Here is a 19106-nt window from a genome sequence, read left to right on the forward strand (position 1 = left end):
CATCCATCACTACATCCATCACATCCATCACTACATCCATCACTACATCCATCACATCCATCACTACATCCATCACTACATCCATCACTACATCCATCACTACATCCATCACATCCATCACTACATCCATCACTACATCCATCACATCCATCACTACATCCATCACTACATCCATCACATCCATCACTACATCCATCACTACATCCATCACTACATCCATCACTACATCCATCACATCCATCACTACATCCATCACATCCATCACTACATCCATCACTACATCCATCACTACATCCATCACTACATCCATCACATCCATCACTACATCCATCACTACGACATCCATCACTACATCCATCACATCCATCACTACATCCATCACTACATCCATCACTACGACATCCATCACTACATCCATCACTACGACATCCATCACTACATCCATCACATCCATCACTACATCCATCACTACGACATCCATCACTACATCCATCACTACATCCATCACATCCATCACTACATCCATCACTACGACATCCATCACTACATCCATCACTACGACATCCATCACTACATCCATCACATCCATCACTACATCCATCACTACGACATCCATCACTACATCCATCACTACGACATCCATCACTACATCCATCACTACATCCATCACTACATCCATCACTACGGCGTACTTTACGAAACAGTGGAAACCCACAGTATGTGTATGACCTGGGGTAGAAGAGTGGGGGACAGGGGGTAGGAGAGTGGGGGGCAGGGGGTAGAGGAGTGGGGCACCCTGGTGAGAGTTCTGAGAAATACAACCAACTGTTCTGGTCTAGAGAGAGAGAGAGGCCGGCACTGGACTAACTATTGTACAGTTATTTGAGGAAGTGAAGAGATATACTGTAGCAGAGGAAAAGGAGAACAGAATGAGGAGAGAGAAGGAGAGACGCGAGAGGGAGCAAAGGAAGAAGACAAAGGAAAGGAAGGAGAGGAAAGGAAGAAAGGAGAGCGAGTGACTTTCCTGGATGCCACTGCTGGGTCTGCATGTGATTTAGGGAAACGCTCAACACTGGCACCGTCCCTTGATTCCTGGGAAGCCACTAGAAGGCATCTTGTTTCTAATGTGAAACAGATGCGTCATCTCCTGTGTTCTATGAAACCCAGTATGAGAGTAGGGGCCTCATTTTTCCTCCTTTGCCTCCTCTTCCTCTTCCTCCTCCTCCTCCACCACAGACACAGCAAGGGATGGAAACATGACTCTGATCTCTACCAGCCCAGACCTACCCATAGCAGGATACAATCACACTACATTACCATCAGCACTCACTCAGGCATCTGAATGTTTCATCTTAATGCTTCACAAGTTATCTTTACTGCTTAACCTGAATGTCGTTCTTGTAACGGAAAGGTGTAGATATTGTATGTGGTGTCAGGTAGAAGGTATCAAGAAACGAAGAGGTGTGCAGTGACTATAAAAAGACTTTGAGACAGGCACGGCATAAACAACCGCCCAACTAACCACCCACTCGATTCCACACACATCCATGAATGATGCATTTTTGCACTTTTGCTCTAGTAAGGCATGAGTTAAGATAATATTTGGGTGCATTAGCCTCGCCAGCACAATCAGTCTAAGTAGGGCCATTACAGATAAACATTGCTGACAGCTTCCCCTGTCTATGTGTACGTTATGTTCCGCACAACAGTTAGCGGTTCGGCCACATGGTACACACTCTACCACCACCGGGCCCCCCAGAGCCAACTACAAGGCTCCTTTTGTTCCATTGCATTCAAGGAAAATGGGAATGCACGCAAACCTTTCACATCTAAATCAGAATGGGGGTGGGGGGGTGGGGGGCTGCTAGTTCAGCTGAATACATTTCCCCATCTGGAAACTGTTGCACACACACAGCCTCCCTCTCAGCTTCCAGCTCTCCTCTATGGTGCATTAACTGGGCGCACCTCCCAATGCTATCAGTGCTAACAGTGCAGATGCAGGGCAAGGTTCGTTAGCATCATATCAGTGACTCCAATCTGATAGTAGTCCTCCAGATGACTTGCATGCCATTTTCAGTGTATTTTAGGAACAGTTCAATACATAGCCTACACAACGTATGGCAAAAGACTGAGAACCAACAGTTCCAATCATATAAAACAGTTTAAAAAAATTAAAGTTTAAACAATTTAAAGTTTAAACAATTTTAAAAAGCTCCAAAACTGCCTGTATATAAAGGGTAAAGCAGCTTGTTTTGGTTGTCACTCTAAAGAAAGTACAGATCCTGAGTTGTGGAGGAAGCAGGAGAACATTTGTGGATGTTTGTTTATAGGTTTGGTCAAATGGTTCCATGAGGCCAGACTGGTTAGGTGAGGCCAGTGTTTCGACTGGCAGCCGAGGTTTGTGGATACAATGACTGTCCACCATGGACAAATGAAGCTTTTCAGGCCTTACCTGTTTTATTTGTCCATCTGTCTCCGCTCTCCAGGTTGTTGTCTCTGGACCCCTGCTCCCAGTCCAACCCCTCTGCTGAGCCCCACAGGCCAGGGCTTGCCCCCCTCCCCTCCTCACTTCCTGTGGGGTTCACCTCACCGCTATCTGCAAGCTGAACATGGAAAGGGAGGGTCACTTCTTAGAAGGCTTAAACAATTGTAAGACTATCCAGTGTCATATAAATATATATGAAATACAGAAGTGGAATAGACAATCCACACATTACACTTCACAATACATTTTCGACTGAGTGAGGTGACACATCTGTTTTCTAAGTAAAGTAAGTGAACTTAATTTAACTTAATCTATTGTGCTATTATTAGTTGCTGTGGTTATCTGAGGCATTGAGGCCTGCTGTTAGTTTCAGCAGAAACCATTGTCTCTGAAGCCTGATTGCCCTAAATTTGCATTTGGGGGTTTTCCCAGTTTTGAACAGCTATTTAACCTGGTCAGATTAGTGAGCTAGTCAATACATTTTCGACTGAGGCCCTGTCCACACCGATACGTTTTTTTGATAAACGTGGATTTATATATTCGTTTTGGGGGGTTCGTCCAGGCGCAAACAAGTTTTTGCCCCCTGAAAACGAAGATGTTTAAAAACGCCTGCCAGAGTGAAGAATTTTAAAAACGCTGTATATTCGCCGTATATTTTCGACGTGTGGACGAGATAGACAGAGCTTTTTGTATTTGTCACGTCATCATGCGCGTAGATTTCTATGATCATGCGCACTGCAGCTGTTTGCTGTTCCCTCCAACGTCATATCCTAGCACCAGTAACTACTTTGTTTACAACAGGCAACGGTGGTCGAGGCTACACAAGCGAGGAAAATGCATGTGTACAAAGTGCTTCTAGTTCTTTCACTGTTAACTGGACTTTTAACCTGTTTACATATAAATGCACGGTTAATGATCGAGAACATTGAGAGACAGAGGCGTCTGATTGGCCAGCGGGGCTATGAGGTTAAAATTATATCGCCGACTACTGGTGTGGAATGCTCAATGACAGTGTTTATATTGCTTTTAAACATGCTGGTGTGGATGGTCATATTTTTATATACGAAAAACGTTTATCAAAAAAACGTATTGGTGTGGACATAGCCTGAGTTCACCTGCCCGGTCGTTTAGTGATTGTTAGTGGGAGGGGCTGCAAGCCTGCTAGTCATCGTCGCAATTACTGAACCTCCGGTTATATCCGGGTGGTCAGAGAGCGACAGCCGTGACACAAAGACTAGGGAGTCTATCGAGGAAGGCCTGAGAGGAAGAATACTAAGTATTTTCTCTTCCATTTTTGATTGTCTCATATTTGTTTACTTTGAGTGTACTTAACTACTCCTACCTCTGTTTGTCCATTAACCCTCTTCCCCTCTACAGACCAATATCACAATGGGCTTTCTCCCTATTCCTGTTCTTCTGACACTCAGGAGGACACATAGACATCGCAACCCTTCCAATCTCTCTTCGTTCATGTCCCTCAATTTCCTCGCTCTCACTGAGACCTGGACCTCACCTGAAAACACAGCTACACCAGCAGCCCTCTCTGACGCCTACCGTATTTTCCGGACTATAAGTCGCACCCGAGTATAAGTCGCAGCAGGCCAAAAATGGGTCATGAAGAGGAAAAAACCACATATAAGTCGCACTGGACTATAAGTCGCATGGTTCAAGGGAACGGGCTTGGCGGAATCAGCGGGGAAAGAAGACCCTGTTGAGCTTGACTCTAGTCTGGCACTGTGAAGAGACATGAGAGGATTTGTAAGCCCAGGAAGGACATAATTCACGTTAAAACTTCTTCTGAAAGGTTAGAAATACTTAAATTATCGAGTGTAAAGCCAGGGCTAGCTAGCGCGTTGCTAACGAAGGTTAGCAAAATGGCGTCGCGGGAGCAAGCAAACAGGATGGAACAGCCTCTGAAAGGTAATAAATGACTTTAATATCGTGTATAACGTTCATAATATAGTGCTTAATGTCCACATTGTCGAGTGTAACGACTATTTATCGTGTATAAGGCCATGACAAAGATAGCTTGGTGAAAAACGGAAGTAGTTAGGATGAAGGGCGGCCTACAAACAATGCAACATTGAACAGCCTCTGAAAGGTAATAAATGACTTTAATGTCGTGTATAACGTTCATAATATCGTGTATAAGGTCCATAATATCATGTTTAATGTCCACATTGTCGTGTGTAATGTCCACATTGTCGAGTATAATGGCTATTCTATCGCGTATGTGGCGCTAGCGGAAGTAGCAAAATAGCCTCGCGGGGGTAACTTAGCAACATAGAACAGTCTCTGGAAGGAATAAATGACTTTAATATCGTTTATAACGTCCATAACATTGTGTATAAGGTCCATAACATCATGTTTAATGTCCACATTGTCGTGTTTAATGTCCACATTGTCAAGTATAATGGCTATTCTATCGTGTATGAGGCGCTAGCGGAAGTTACTCCTTGGTTCATGTCAGTCAGAGATTACCGTATGTCAGTTCATGTCAGTCAGAGATTATGAATTATTGATATATAAGTCGCACCTGACTATAAGTCGCAGGACCAGCCAAAGTATGAAAAAAACCGCGACTTATAGTCCGGAAAATACGGTACTCCTTTTCTCATTCCCCTAGACCCTCTGGTCGAGGGGGAGGCACAGGATTTCTCATTTCGCCTAAGTGGTCACATACTGTCCTTCCCCTGTCACACCTGTCAATATCCTCCTTCAAATTCCATGCTGTTTTTTGTCTTCTCCCCTGTCAAACTTCTAATTGTTGTCATCTATCGCCCCCCCAGGCCAGCTCTGTGACTTCCTAGACGAGGTGAGCTCCTTCCCTGATGGCACTCCGCTCGTACTACTGGGTGACCTCAACTTCCAGTTAGAGAAGCTTCTCTCATCTGGAGTACTTGACCTTCTCCTCTCCTTCGGCCTTACCCTGTCGCCCTCTCCTCCGACTCATAAGGCAGGCAATCAGCTCGACCTTATCTTCACCAGATCCTCCCAGACTTCCAACCTTACTGTTACCCCTCTTCCAGTTTCTGATCATCACTTTGTATTCTTCTCCCTCCCCCTCAAAACCCCTCTTCCCTGTCAGTCTCTAACCACTTTAGACCCTCTCGTCGCAACCTACGTACCCTGTCCCCCACCCCCCTCTCTTCTTCTGTCTTATCCTCCCTACCCTCTGTTGAATCCTTCTCCCTTCTATCCATTGATGCAGCATCCTCCACCCTCCTGTCCACTCTCACCTCATCCTTCCACGCCCTCAGTCCACTAACCTTGAAGCCAGCACAATCCTCTCCTCGTGCTCCCTGGCTCTCTGAAACGCTACATGCTTGTAGAATAGAGCTCAGGGCAGCTGAGAGGAAATGGAGAAAAACTGTCCTCTCTGATGACCTAAACCTCTATCACTCTCTCCTCTCCAACTATGCCTCCTCTGCATCAGCTGCTAAAGCATTCTACTATCATTCCAAAATACATTCTTCTGCCTCTAATCCGAGACAAATGTTCTCCACTTTCTCCACACTCCTTAACCCACCTCCTCCCCTTCCTCCTTCCTCCCTGTCTGCCGATGACTTTGTCAACTACTTCGAAAAAAAGGTTGATGACATCAGCAGCACCTTTTCCCCTCCTCCTACCAACGCTGCTAACACCCCTTCCAAACTCTCTGCTCAACACTCTTTTTCCCCCCTCTCCCCTGATGAGATTCTCACACTGATCACATCCAAGCGGGCAACCACATGCCCTCTCGATCCCATCCCCTCCCCTCTTCTCCAATCCATTTCCTCCGACATCCTTCCTTACCTTACCACCATAATCAACTCCTCCCTATCCACAGGATCTGTCACGGCTGCCTTCAAAATAGCCAGTCAAGCCTCTTCTCAAGAAACCAACCCTTGACCCATCCTCTGTCCACAACTACAGACTGGTATCCCTTCTCTCCTTCACTTCCAAAACCCTTGAACGAGCTGCATCTAAACAACTGACTGACTATCTCCGGAAGATGGAACATCTAGACCCCCACCAATCCGGCTTCAAGGCTGGGCACTCCACTGAGACTGCTCTCCTTGCTGTCACGGAGGCCCTCCACTCTGCTTAAGCTTCCTCCCTCTCCTCTGTTCTCATTCTCCTGGACCTGTCTGCTGCCTTCGACACAGTCAACCACAATATCCTTCTCTCTATCCTCTCAGAACTGGGCATCTTTGGCACCGCACACTCCTAGTTTGCTTCCTATCATCGGGTCGCTCCTACCATGAATGAATGAATGGTCTTTATTGTCATTGATATAGTACAGGTACCAAACAACGAAATTTGGGAGGGGGGGCTCCCCTGGTGCTAGGAAGAAAAAAAACTAAAAACAAGAAGGGAGCGATCTCGAGTGGAATCTTTTGTTGTTTCAAGAATTCCGTTGTTAGTCCTCTCGTTTTGCGCACCAACTTCTAGTAAGTCTAGTCTGCTGTAGGTACTATTTACACAGCCGTTCCCTATGAGTATTAAAATAAAAATGTACATACAAATGTACTTAGAAACACTTAAAAGTGTAAGTGCGACTATATGACGTCATTAGTAGCCAACAAAGTACTGATCCACAGGCTATCCACATCATAGCGGGGGACTTTAATCATGTCGACCTGAAGGCAGTACTACCCAAGTTCTACCAGCATGTAAAATGCGCAACGAGAGGAGAAAAAACACTGGATAAGGTATACACCAACATCAAACGTGCTTACAAGGCTAGTCCGCTAGCTCATCTAGGCATGTCTGACCATGTGTCAATCCTCCTGATTCCTGCATACACTACAATGGGGAAAAGTGCTCCCACCACCACTAAGACTGTCAGAACCTGGCCAGAAGGGTCCGCTCCACTGCAGATCTGCCTAAATGACACCCTATGGCAGGAATATGAGCATGAGGACCTGGAACAGTACACGTCATTGGTTCTGAACCACATAGTGAACTGCACCAACTCAGTCACCGTGGACAAACGGGTCCGGGTCTACCCCAACACGAAGCCATGGATGACTGGGAAGGTCCAAAAACTGATACATGAGAGGGACAACGCCTTCTTCGCAGGGAAGCGCACACCGCTGTACAGCTCCACCAGGGCCAACCTAAAGCGCGGCATCAAAGCGGCCAAGGCAGAGCACAGAGAGAAGATTGAGGAATGCCTCCTGAGCAACGACTCCAGGCGGATGTGGCAGGGGGTTCAGCAGATGACAAACTTCAGAGCCAACAGGCTCACAGCCGCAGAGGACGACCCCCTGCTGGCGGGAAAGCTGAACACCTTCTACGCCCGGTTCGACGAGGGGCGAACGGAGGTAACCACAACACAGACACCACTCTCTCCAGCTCTCAGCAGCCTCACCCTCACAGAGCACGAGGTGAGACGCGTACTGAAGGCGGTGGACCCCAGGAAAGCCTCGGGGCCGGATGGCGTCCTGGGACGGGTGCTGAGAGACTGCGCCGACCAGCTGGCCGGGGTCTTCACCAACATCTTTAACCAGTCCCTGTCCCAGGCCACCGTCCCACACTGCCTGAAAACCTCAACTATCATCCCAGTCCCGAAGAAAAGCACGGTGAGCTGCCTAAACGACTACCGCCCGGTGGCACTCACACCAATCATCATGAAGTGCATCGAGAAACTAGTCCGGGCCCACATACTCACACGCCTCCCGCCCAACCTGGATCCATACCAGTTCGCCTACAGAGCCCACAGGTCCACAGAGGACGCCATAGCGACGACTCTCCACGCCACTCTATCCCACCTGGAGAGGGGAAACAGCTACGCGAGACTGCTCTTCGTGGACTTCAGCTCCGCCTTTAACACCATCCTTCCAGACAGGCTAGTGACCAAACTACTAGACCTGGGTCTATCACACTCTATATGTGCGTGGATCAAGGACTTCCTGACCGACCGCCCCCAGAGGGTGCGGGTGGGCCCCCACACCTCCACAGCCCTCAGCCTCAGCACTGGGTCACCCCAGGGCTGCGTGCTAAGCCCCATCCTCTACAATCTCTACACCCACGACTTCACCCCCATCCACCCCAGCAACTACATCGTAAAGTTTGCAGACGACACCACCGTGGTGGGATGTATCTCGGGGGGGGACGAGGCGGCGTACAGGGATGAGGTAGAGCAATTGAGCAAGCTGTGCAAGGTTAACAACCTGCTGCTAAACAAGTCAAAGACCCAGGAATTCATCGTAGACTTCAGGAGGAAAAAGTCCGAGATCCTGCCCCTGCTCATCGACGGAGAGAGCGTGGAGATAGTCTCAACCCTCCGATTCCTGGGACACAACATGCGGGATGACCTGGCCTGGAAGGACAACACTAAAGGCACCATCAAGAGGGCACAACAGCGGCTATACACCCTGAGATGCCTCAGGAAACAACACAACAAGAAGGAGATACTGGTGGCCTTCTACCACGGCGCAGTGGAGAGCATCCTCACCTTCGGCATCTCCAACTGGTTCCACAGCTGCACAACAGCGGAGAGAAACGCGCTACAGAGAGTCGTGAGAACAGCACAGAAGATCACCGGCGCCCCCCTCCCCTCTCTGGAGGAGCTGTACAACACACGCTGTCTCAGGAGGGCCTCCAAGATCTCCAAGGACCCGACCCACCCTGGGCACGTACACTTTGTCAAGCTGCCCTCGAACAGGAGGTACAGGACCCCGGCCGCTAAGACAAACAGACTGAAGGACTGCTTCTACCACAGGGCCGTCAAGGCCCTGAACACAGAAAAGGCCTAAGTTCTGGGCCCAGGACAGTCCGGACGGATTGTATGGCAGCTAGTGCTGAGGCACAAACATGTACATTTTCAAGCCTGCAAACTGTGACACTTTAAAATAATGTGAAAAAATACTTTCTTGTGCAATATGACAACCCTAGTTGACTATCTGTGCAGTATAGTACAGTGGATTGTGTACATAGCCTTTATTGATGTAAACCAGCTCCTTACCTTCTTGTGATTTTATGCATCTATGCTTTTTCTAAAATGTGTTTCTTTTTCCTTTCCTAAACACCAGGGGAGCCTCCCCTCCTAAATTTCGTTGTTTGGTACCTGTACTGTAGCAATGACAAATAAAGTCTATCTATCTTAAAAGCACCGATTTTGAGAGCTCCCCCAGCCTCGTGTCCGAGCGCGCCGCCATCTTGGAACTATATCACCACCAGGTGACCTGGGGAGAATCGCTGTCTTCTCCACAAACTTTCACAACTGGGGTACCCCAGGGCTCTGTCCTAAGGCCTCTACTGTTTATACCAAGTCTCTTGGCTTGGTAATCTCCTCTCAAGGGTTCTCCTACCACAGCTATGCAGATTACACTCAAGTCTGTCCTTCCCCCCCTCTGACCTACATGTGGCAACTCATGTCTCTGTATGTCTTGCTGACATCTCTACATGGATGTCAGCCCACCATATCAAGCTCAACCGTAACAAGATTGAGCTACTCTTCATCCCTGGGAAAGCCTGCCCTCTCCAAGACTTCTCCATCACAGTGGAGAACTCTACTGTAACCCCCTTCCTGACAGCCAAGAACCTTGGAGTGATCCTGGACAACCGACTATCCTGTGCGGAGAACAACAGCACGCTCCTGCAGATTCTTCCTTTACAACATCAGAAGGATACGACCATTCCTCACCAGAGAAGCAGCGCAACTCTTGACCCAGTCACTGGTCATCTCCTGCCTTGATTACTGCAACGTACTCCTGGCCGGGCTCCCCACCTCTGCCATCAGACCTCTGCAGGTCACCCAGAACGCCCGTCTGGTGTTCAACCTCCCCAAATTTGCATCAGATTCAAGATCCTGGTGCTTGCCTACCAGGCAGCTAAAGGGACAGCCCCTGCCTACCTGCAGGCAATGGTCACCCCCCAAACATCAGCCCGTTCACTCCGCTGTTCCACCTCTGCTGGCCGACTGGCCCCACCACCTCTACGTCAACACGGCAGTTGCGCTGACCAATCACGTCTCTTCACTACACTGGCTCCCTGCTGGTGGAATGAGCTTCCTACGACTGTCAGAACTGCAGAGTCACTACCCATCTCTTCAGGTTACACCTTAATTGCTCCTCCTGAGACATCTACTACCCCCCAGCACTGCATCTCCTGAGACACCTGCTTTTCCCCTATACTGTGTCTCCTAAGACTTCTACTGCCCCCTTGTACTGTTTCTCCAGTGTCTATAAAAAAAAGGGAAAAAATAAGAAAAACACGTTATTGTTCTTTTTTTCTTCTATCACGGAGACTGCTAATGGCCCCAGGCCTGAGCTAAATTACTCTTCCCACTACAACTGGTGAACTGATGATTCACTTGCTTAGCCAAATGTAAGTCGCTTTGGAATAAGGCATCTGCTAAAAATGGAAATACAAATAAATGCTAAATCACATATTCTCCATAGTCATTCCTTGACTCTCTAGCACCTGGGGAGAGAACTATCTCTAAGCCAGAGGAGCTAATTACATTTTCCCTGGCAGACTAGATTGATAGTGTGAACCAGTGATCAATCCTCTGAGATGGAGTGAGATCATAAGCACACATTTTTTTTACTGCTATCTTCAGGAGAGGAAATCATCCAGATTGCACTTTCAAAGAGGAAGCCACCATAAAAACCTCCCTGTAGTCTGCATGCTCAGGAGCCTCCTTGCTAGCATCAATCCCCATAAATGATGACTTGATGACGCTTCTTGCAGATAAAACCTGACTAAAGTTTTCCACATGGTAATCAGGGGCTTTAAAGTGCACATTACTCTACAAGGCCATTGAGTTGATGTGCAATGACTGTTTCGGTAGATCTTATCTGAATGTAATTGCAATTAAACAGTACAGTGCAAAATAAATGTTCAAGATTCCCATCAACATGACCACATATTCAGGTGGATAATGTTTGCATTTCCCAAATGCATTTCCAGAGAGCTGCTGCAGTGGTGGAATTGAGGCGTTAAGCCTGCATGAGTTTGTTTATGGTGTGATGTCTTAATCAGTGCAACTCCACTTCCTGTGCCTGTGAGACATCCAAGATTCCTCCTAAGCACTGAAGAGAGACCAGCAGCACCCCCGCTCACTCTCTCTCTTTCTTTCTCTTTCTCCTTCACCGTCCATATGTGATGGCAGCTGGTGAAACATCAAGTCAGACTTTTTTTCTGAAAAGTGTAAATAAATGTCAACATTGATGACACATTCGCTAGTCAAGCCAAAATATTGCAATGCAATGGATTTGGTGAGTAATCCCCACTACTACCTAGTTAACTATAACACATTTACACATTTAGATTACTTTACAGGCTCACAAAACAAGCTGTGTGCAATATTTTGGTTTGACTAGCGAGTGTGCCATTGATTCTCTTCCCTTTTTATCAGCACATATATCTCAGCACATATATCTCATTCTATCACTCTCTTTCTTTCTCTTCCTACTTCTCTCTTTCTCTCTCTTTCTGGCCTCTCTTTCTGTGTGTGGCTAGACATTTATGACAAGGCCTAATTTTGGTTGATCTTCTTGCAGTTTTGGCTGGTATCACTGACTGATTTTGAGGGTTCAAATAAAAATGACTTTTTTTATTTTCTTTTTATTTAACCTTTATTTAACCAGGCAAACATGTAAGAACAAATTCTTATTTGCAAATGCAGCCTGACTTGGTTACGGTATGCAAGGCAAGGCAAGTTTATTTGTATAGCACATTTTGTAAAGAATACAAATACAACAGGGGCAATTCTAAGTGCTTTACATACAGTAAGAAAATAAAAATGACAATGAATAAAAGCAAATATAATGACTGCAAATATAATGACTGCAATGCATGACTATAATGCTCATAGATGTGATCTCTTTCACACATGCATACACAGACACACACAGACACACACACACACACACACACACACACACACACACACACACACACACACACAGACACTGATCTCCCCCCTCTGATGAGCTTAAGAGGTCAAAATGGTTCCTGGAAGCCTCTCACAAGTGATCACTAAGTGCACCGGTAAATACAGCCTCTTCTTCTTTAATTTTGTTCACTTACAAAAGCTGAGTTGCTGCATTTAATTTCTGATTCATTTCTATGACATATTCAGCCATGAATTCTGACATGCCTGACATTCAACACATCTGGACCAAAAACATACATCTACCTCAGATTCACATGGTCTCCATCGCTCTGTGGAACCAAGGAGGTGCTGAATATGAAGGAAGTAATGCAACAGATATAAACAACTGTAATCATCACCATCATCAACCGAAAGGTTTGTGTCACTTACCCACTGTTGGTTGGGCAGAGCCAAGGAAGTCAGCATGTCTGCCATAGCGCCTAACATTTGGTCCGTCTGTCCCCGATTCTTCTGAAGAGCCTTCATTCTCATCCAAAACCCTCTTTTCCTCTTTCACTCTCACGGTTGTACTTTCTTTTTCCTCCTGAAACCCCACTCTTTGTTGTTGTTGTTGTTGTTGTTGTTGTTGCTGTTGTTGTTGTTGCTGTTGCTGTTGCTGCTGCTGTCCTCCACTTCTCCTCCCTCTTTCTCTCTCACTCTATTTTCTCCTCCACCTATCCAGAGCGTTCTGCCAGAGTTCAGAGCCGTTGTGATCCGCCTTGTACTAGACTGACCCGCAAGAACTATGCATATGAATAATTGATAAAGGAGGAGGAGAACATGTTTTTATCTGGACGGGGATGGTGTCAGGCTGTTATGCGGCACTCTGTCCTCTCCCCTCCACACACACACACACACATACACACACACACACACACACACACACACACAAACACAGGTGGTGTGAATCAACCATGTCCCTCACACAGGCGTTCCTCCTGTCCGCTTGGTCCACTCAATATTATCTTCCACCTGGGCGCAGGAACTCAAGATTCCTCTGTGGAATGGGTCCCTTACTCTTTTTCGTTGAATCCTTCCTCTGCCCTGAATCACTCAACTACTTGTCTTTCTCTTTCTCCAACGTTGAGCCTCCTACAGTATGTGTGAGGAATGACCAATCTCACCCTCCTCAAAATCTGTCTGCCTTACACTCCATTGGCTATCTAGGATTCCCACCCCCTCCCCAAAACTCTCCTCCCTTTTACGATCCATCTCTCTTTTCTCATCCCTCCCTTCAAACCTACTGGATTTCCCCCAATGCCTCCTTTCCTTCATCTCTCCATTTGTTCCTCCTCCTCTTCTCTTTTCTTTATGTTCCTGACACCCTTCTCTCTCTCTATTATTATCTCTGCCCTGGTCTTAGGCAGTGACACATGGTTTGTGTGAACTCTATGAGCTGGGCACCCAAATAAGGCATGAGCACACAGCCCAGAGAGCACAACTCTCTCCATTTAGAGGAGACATAGATTACACAGGCTGCACCCCAAAGTACTTAGTCAACATAAGATCTGGACTGATGTAGAGTTAGGCAGGAGTGGGGCTATTGCTGTGTGTGTACACTGGGAGGAGTTGCACTGAAGTGTACACTGGGAGGAGATGCACTGAATGGTGTATTTAGGTTTACCACATGCTGATGTGCAGATTTACCTTGAGACAGGACAGGACAGGACAGGTGTGTGTGTGTGTGTGTGTGTGTGTGTGTGTGTGTGTGTGTGTGCGTGCATGCGTGCTTTGTTTACAAACAGTGCCTCAGATGTCTCAGTGAATTGTAAAAGTTTGTTATTTTACACTCACACACACCCTTTCCTAATACTTTGTGCTTTCCGCTGGACACCAGACAAAAACGTTGCTCATGCCTCTCTCACCTGGCCTTGAGTAAGGACACATTCTTATTCTACAGAACTCCAAATACAATTCTGATTAAATTTGGGGTTGATTCGTTTAGCAGACATCCCCTAGTGATGCTGTAAAGACTCTTTAGAAGAAGAGACTGAGTTATGACTGAGTGGAGGAGGGGAGGAGGGGAGTCAGGCACATAGCTGAAAATAATCTACCAGAGCCCCTCGAAGCCTGAGGCCAAGCAGTGTTAAGACTGGTCCTGGAAAGACTGCCAAGTGTCTAATATTAGCTCTGCACATGGCTGTCTTTAGAACTGTTTTTTGTGGCTAAACTTAGTTCTCACAGGCCCTCTCTCTCCATCTACCTCTCTAGGCTCAGCTCTGCACTGTGTAAATATGCTGGGGCTTCACACAGGAAGGGAAGGTCTTATGGGGTGGACAAGGAATGACCAGTTGAGTATGTCCACATGTCATCGAATCTAACAGAACAGACACTATACAAAGTGCATTCAGACTTCTGAGAAAGATCTGAGAAATCTCGACGTGAGACAATGAAGACATCCAGTAAAATGCCCAGTCCATTCATGCCACTGGAAACTAAACACAAACCAACTGTTGGTTAGAGTATGTTGATTGTGCTCTGCTGCCCCCCTCTGGTTACGGGTGCAACTAACCTACAGGCCTTTGCTTTTCATGACATGAGTTTGTGAGTTGCTTCTATTTGAGCTATTTAATAGGTAGGTATTACCAGTCATTCCACTTCTCTGTGTGTTGTGGACAGTAGGGCCTCTTGAGGCATCTCTCAGTACTCTGAGGTGCAGTGGTGACTTCAAGGCCAATGCACACAGCGTGCGATTTTTGTTTGAATGGAAGTCTATGAGAAAATCTCATCCCAATGCACACGGCCCCGATTTTCATCGCACCGCGAAAATTCGATTCCATTCGTTTTGAATGGGACAAAGCACACGGCGTGCGAGTTTTGTCGCACTGTCAAATTTTGTAAAAGTTTGTGGTGCGACGGATTATTGCATCACAATGGGACAATTGGGGAAACTTCAACTGGTCTATCTAAATTAATTGAGTCACTCATAACGGGGAGAGAGACTGGAGCATACCTTTTTATATAGTTATAGTTTAGCAAAAAAGCTTGCTATCATTACATAAACGCATATCAACGTTAACGTTGCTACTCACCCATTTTCGTTTGTCTCCTTTCGTTGATGACTGTCTCCGTCCTCCGAATCTATGTCCGCCTGATCATCGCCCATAATAATAAAGTGGCTTTTATAATACACCTTTCTGGCTGTGTGTTTTGTGCGCTCCCTCTCCTGACATTTTACCAATACCCCTAAATCCTCCCCCATGTCAGCCCAACTGCCTTTTCCTATGTCTGACTTCCTCCAGACATGATATATGTTTGTTTTGCCTATTCTAATCAACTGGTGTGATATATCCACACACAAATACATTTTTCTTTTAATTTTGTGTCCCCAAGATACAAATGGGTATTTTTGGACTACATTTTGATAAAATACTAAATCCAACTCTTATATCTTATGTATATATGTATTCACCCCTTCTTTATGTTTCTGAATGTTGAAATAGCAGTGAGTTTTTATAGAAATAATTGCATGGTTTTACCTGCATAGGATACCCCCCAATGTGGCCTGTCCCCACATCATTTCATCCACCTTCTTTGAGGATTTCAACCCACTAAACCACAACGATTTCCATAGATTTTATTTCCCTTTTCCCTGCAGATATTTTGCATAAATTCCTTGTTTTTAGCTATTACAAACATATTCTCATGAAGAACATACAGTTAGTTCGGGAAATATTTGGACAGTGACACAATAAACACTTCAGAATTCATCCGTCTGTTTCTGTCTTCTGACACATCATCAATAAACACTAGTGACCCAGTGCCATTGGAAGCCAGGCATGCCCATGTCATCACACTGTCTCCACCGTGTTTTACAGATGATGTGATACGTGTCGGATCATTAGCCGTTACAAGCCTTCTCAATACTTTTTTTTCTTCCCATCATTCTGGTACAGGTTGATCTTAGTTTCATCATTCCAAAGAATGCTGTTCCAGAACAGGGCCGGCTTTTTTAGATGTTTTTTTGGCAAGTATAATCTGGCCTTTCTATTCTTGAGGCTTATGAATGGCTTGCACCTTGTGGTGAACCCTCTGTATTTGTTTGTGTGAAGTCTTCCCTTTATGGTACACTTGGAGTATGATATGCCTACCTGTTGGAGACTGTTCTTCTTCTTGAGTAAATTGTCCAATTACTTTTGGTCCCTTGAAAAAGAGGGAGCTACATATTAAAGAGCTGTAATTCCTAAACCAACTATATCTGTGTCCAAATATATATGGACCTAACTGTTTTATGTCTTTCTAGAGAAAGATGATCCCTGTTTGCCAATAGGGCCTAATGGGCGGCTGTGGTGCAGGAGGTAGAGCAGGAGGTAGAGCAGGAGGTAGAGCAGGCGTCTAATGATCGCAAGGTCGGATACTATGAGTTGATCGGGAAGTACTGTAGGCCATTACTGTAGCCATTAACTCTTAAGACCTGATTAGCTAGCATCTGTCACAGGTTCAAGAGACCACAACCAGTCTTATTGTGGCTTACTATGATACAGGACAGGTGCCTCAATGACATTGGACAAATAGTTTATTTGTGTATGTGCCGTGTAGATTAGAGCATGTCTGTATGTCCCCAGTGCATAGCTCTAAGTGTTTTCTGAGGCAAATGCTCTTTCCTCTATCCTTCACTTTCCTTCACTTACACAAATGAATGCATGTGTAGTATGTGTGTGTGTGTGTGTGTGTGTGTGTGTGTGTGTGTGTGTGTGTGTGTGTGTGTGTGTGTGTGTGTGTGTGCCGGGGTGTCCCTGGAGTGGGTGCGGTCTGACTCTGAGACTGTTCGGGTCTCAGAGAACTGTATATCTGACCCTCTCACACAGGTCAGGGCAACAGCCTCCTTTGCTGGACAGAGCCACCAGCTAACATCTAGAGGGGCCAGACGGACTCTCATGGACCTTCATCAACAACAACAACACTGGACTGGTCTGAAACTCCAGGGAAAACTGGCATGTCTTCCCACAGCTGATCACTCTGTTTCCCATTCTTTTCTAAAAAACACTGCACTCGATGAGGACATTGTCATATTCACAACCAAGGCCAGATTACAAGAAGATCACGGGCCACAAGCAGCCACATACTGTGGTGGAGGGGACCCGAGAGCAGGCGGATGACCTGAACTGCTTCTTTAACAGGTTTGACCAACCATCCCCCTGTCACCCCCCACAGCCCCCGACCCTCTCCTCCCCTCTCCAATGTACCGCACCCCTGGCAACAGTAGCCCCCACTCCCCCTGACCCCCTCACACCCCAGCAGCAATTGCCTCCCCTTACCAACACCAGGAGCCAGGGAGCATGCTTCACACGTGGAGACACCGGTACTCACAGCTTTATAACATCTGAGCAGGTGAAAAGGCAGCTCTCCAGGGTGAATGTGAACAAGTCCAGAGGTCCAGACAACATCAACCCCAGGGTTCTGAAGGTGTGTGCTGGAGAGCTGGCGGACACATTCCAACATCTCTTCAGTCTATCTCTAAGACTGAGGAGGGTGCCACAGCTCTGGAAGACCTCTTGCATCGTCCCAGTGCCAAAGAAGGGACGGCCCAGCACCCCAAACGACTACAGACCTGTCGCCCTGACACCACAGGTCATGAAGATCCTGGAGAGGCTAGTGCTGCAACACCTTAAGCCCCAGGTGAAGGACTTCCTGGACCCCCGGCAGTTTGCATACCAGGAGAGCATGGGGGTGGAGGATGCCATCATTTACATGCTGCACAGGGCCTACACACACCTGGAGAGGCCACAGAGCATGGTGAGGACCATGTTCTTCGACTTCTCCAGTGCATTTAACACTATCAAGCCATCACTGCTGGCTGACAAACTAGCAGTGATGTGTGTGGAGGACTCCCTGACGGCTTGGATCCACAACTACCTCACAGACAGGCGTCAGTATGTGAGACTGCAGGGCTGTCAGTCTGAGGTGGTGGTGTGCAACACCGGTGCCCCCCAGGGAACTGTTCTGTCACCCTTTCTCTTCACCCTCTATACCTCCGACTTCCAGTTTAGCTCCGACCAGTGCCACCTGCAGAAGTTTTCGGATGACTCCTCTATCGTCGGTTACATCACAGACGACAGGGATGAGGAGTACAGGGCCCTGGTGGAGAGCTTTGTGCAGTGGTGCGACACCAACTACCTTTTGCTTAACACCAGCAAAACAAAGGAGTTGGTGGTGGATTTTAGGAGGAAGAGAAGGACCCCAGCCCCCATCACCATCAAGGGGGTGGAAGTCGAGAGGATGGACTCCTACAGGTACCTGGGAGTACAAATTAATAACAAACTGGACTGGACTGACAACACCGAGGCTCTTCTCAGGAAAGGGCAGAGCAGACTGTTTTTCCTGAGAAGGCTGAGGTCTTTCGGTGTCTGCAACAAGCTGCTGCAAATGTTTTATCAGTCGGTGGTTGCCAGCGTTCTGTTCTTCGCCGTGGCCTGCTGGGGTGGAAACATCTGTGCCAGGGATGCTGCGAAGCTAAACAAACTGGTGAAGAAGGCCAGCTCTGTGGTGGGGACCGGGCTGGACAGCCTAGAGGTGGTGGCAGAACAGAGGATGGGGAAAAAACTGGCGGCCATGCTGGTCAATCCCTCCCACCCGATGTACTGCGAGCTGGCGGGGATGAGGAGCAAGTTCAGCCACAGATTTGTTCTCCCCCGCCAAAGTACAAAAAGATTTGGACAGTCCTTTGTTCCAGCTGCACTCCGACTCTACAACCAGGCCCTGCAGGGTGGGGGAGACCTGGAGCTGGAACTTTTGGAACTTTTTACTTATTGA

The sequence above is a fragment of the Nansenia antarctica genome, assembly GCF_963989245.1.
Source record: "Nansenia antarctica genome assembly, chromosome: 6".
Lineage (NCBI taxonomy): Eukaryota > Metazoa > Chordata > Actinopteri > Argentiniformes > Microstomatidae > Nansenia > Nansenia antarctica.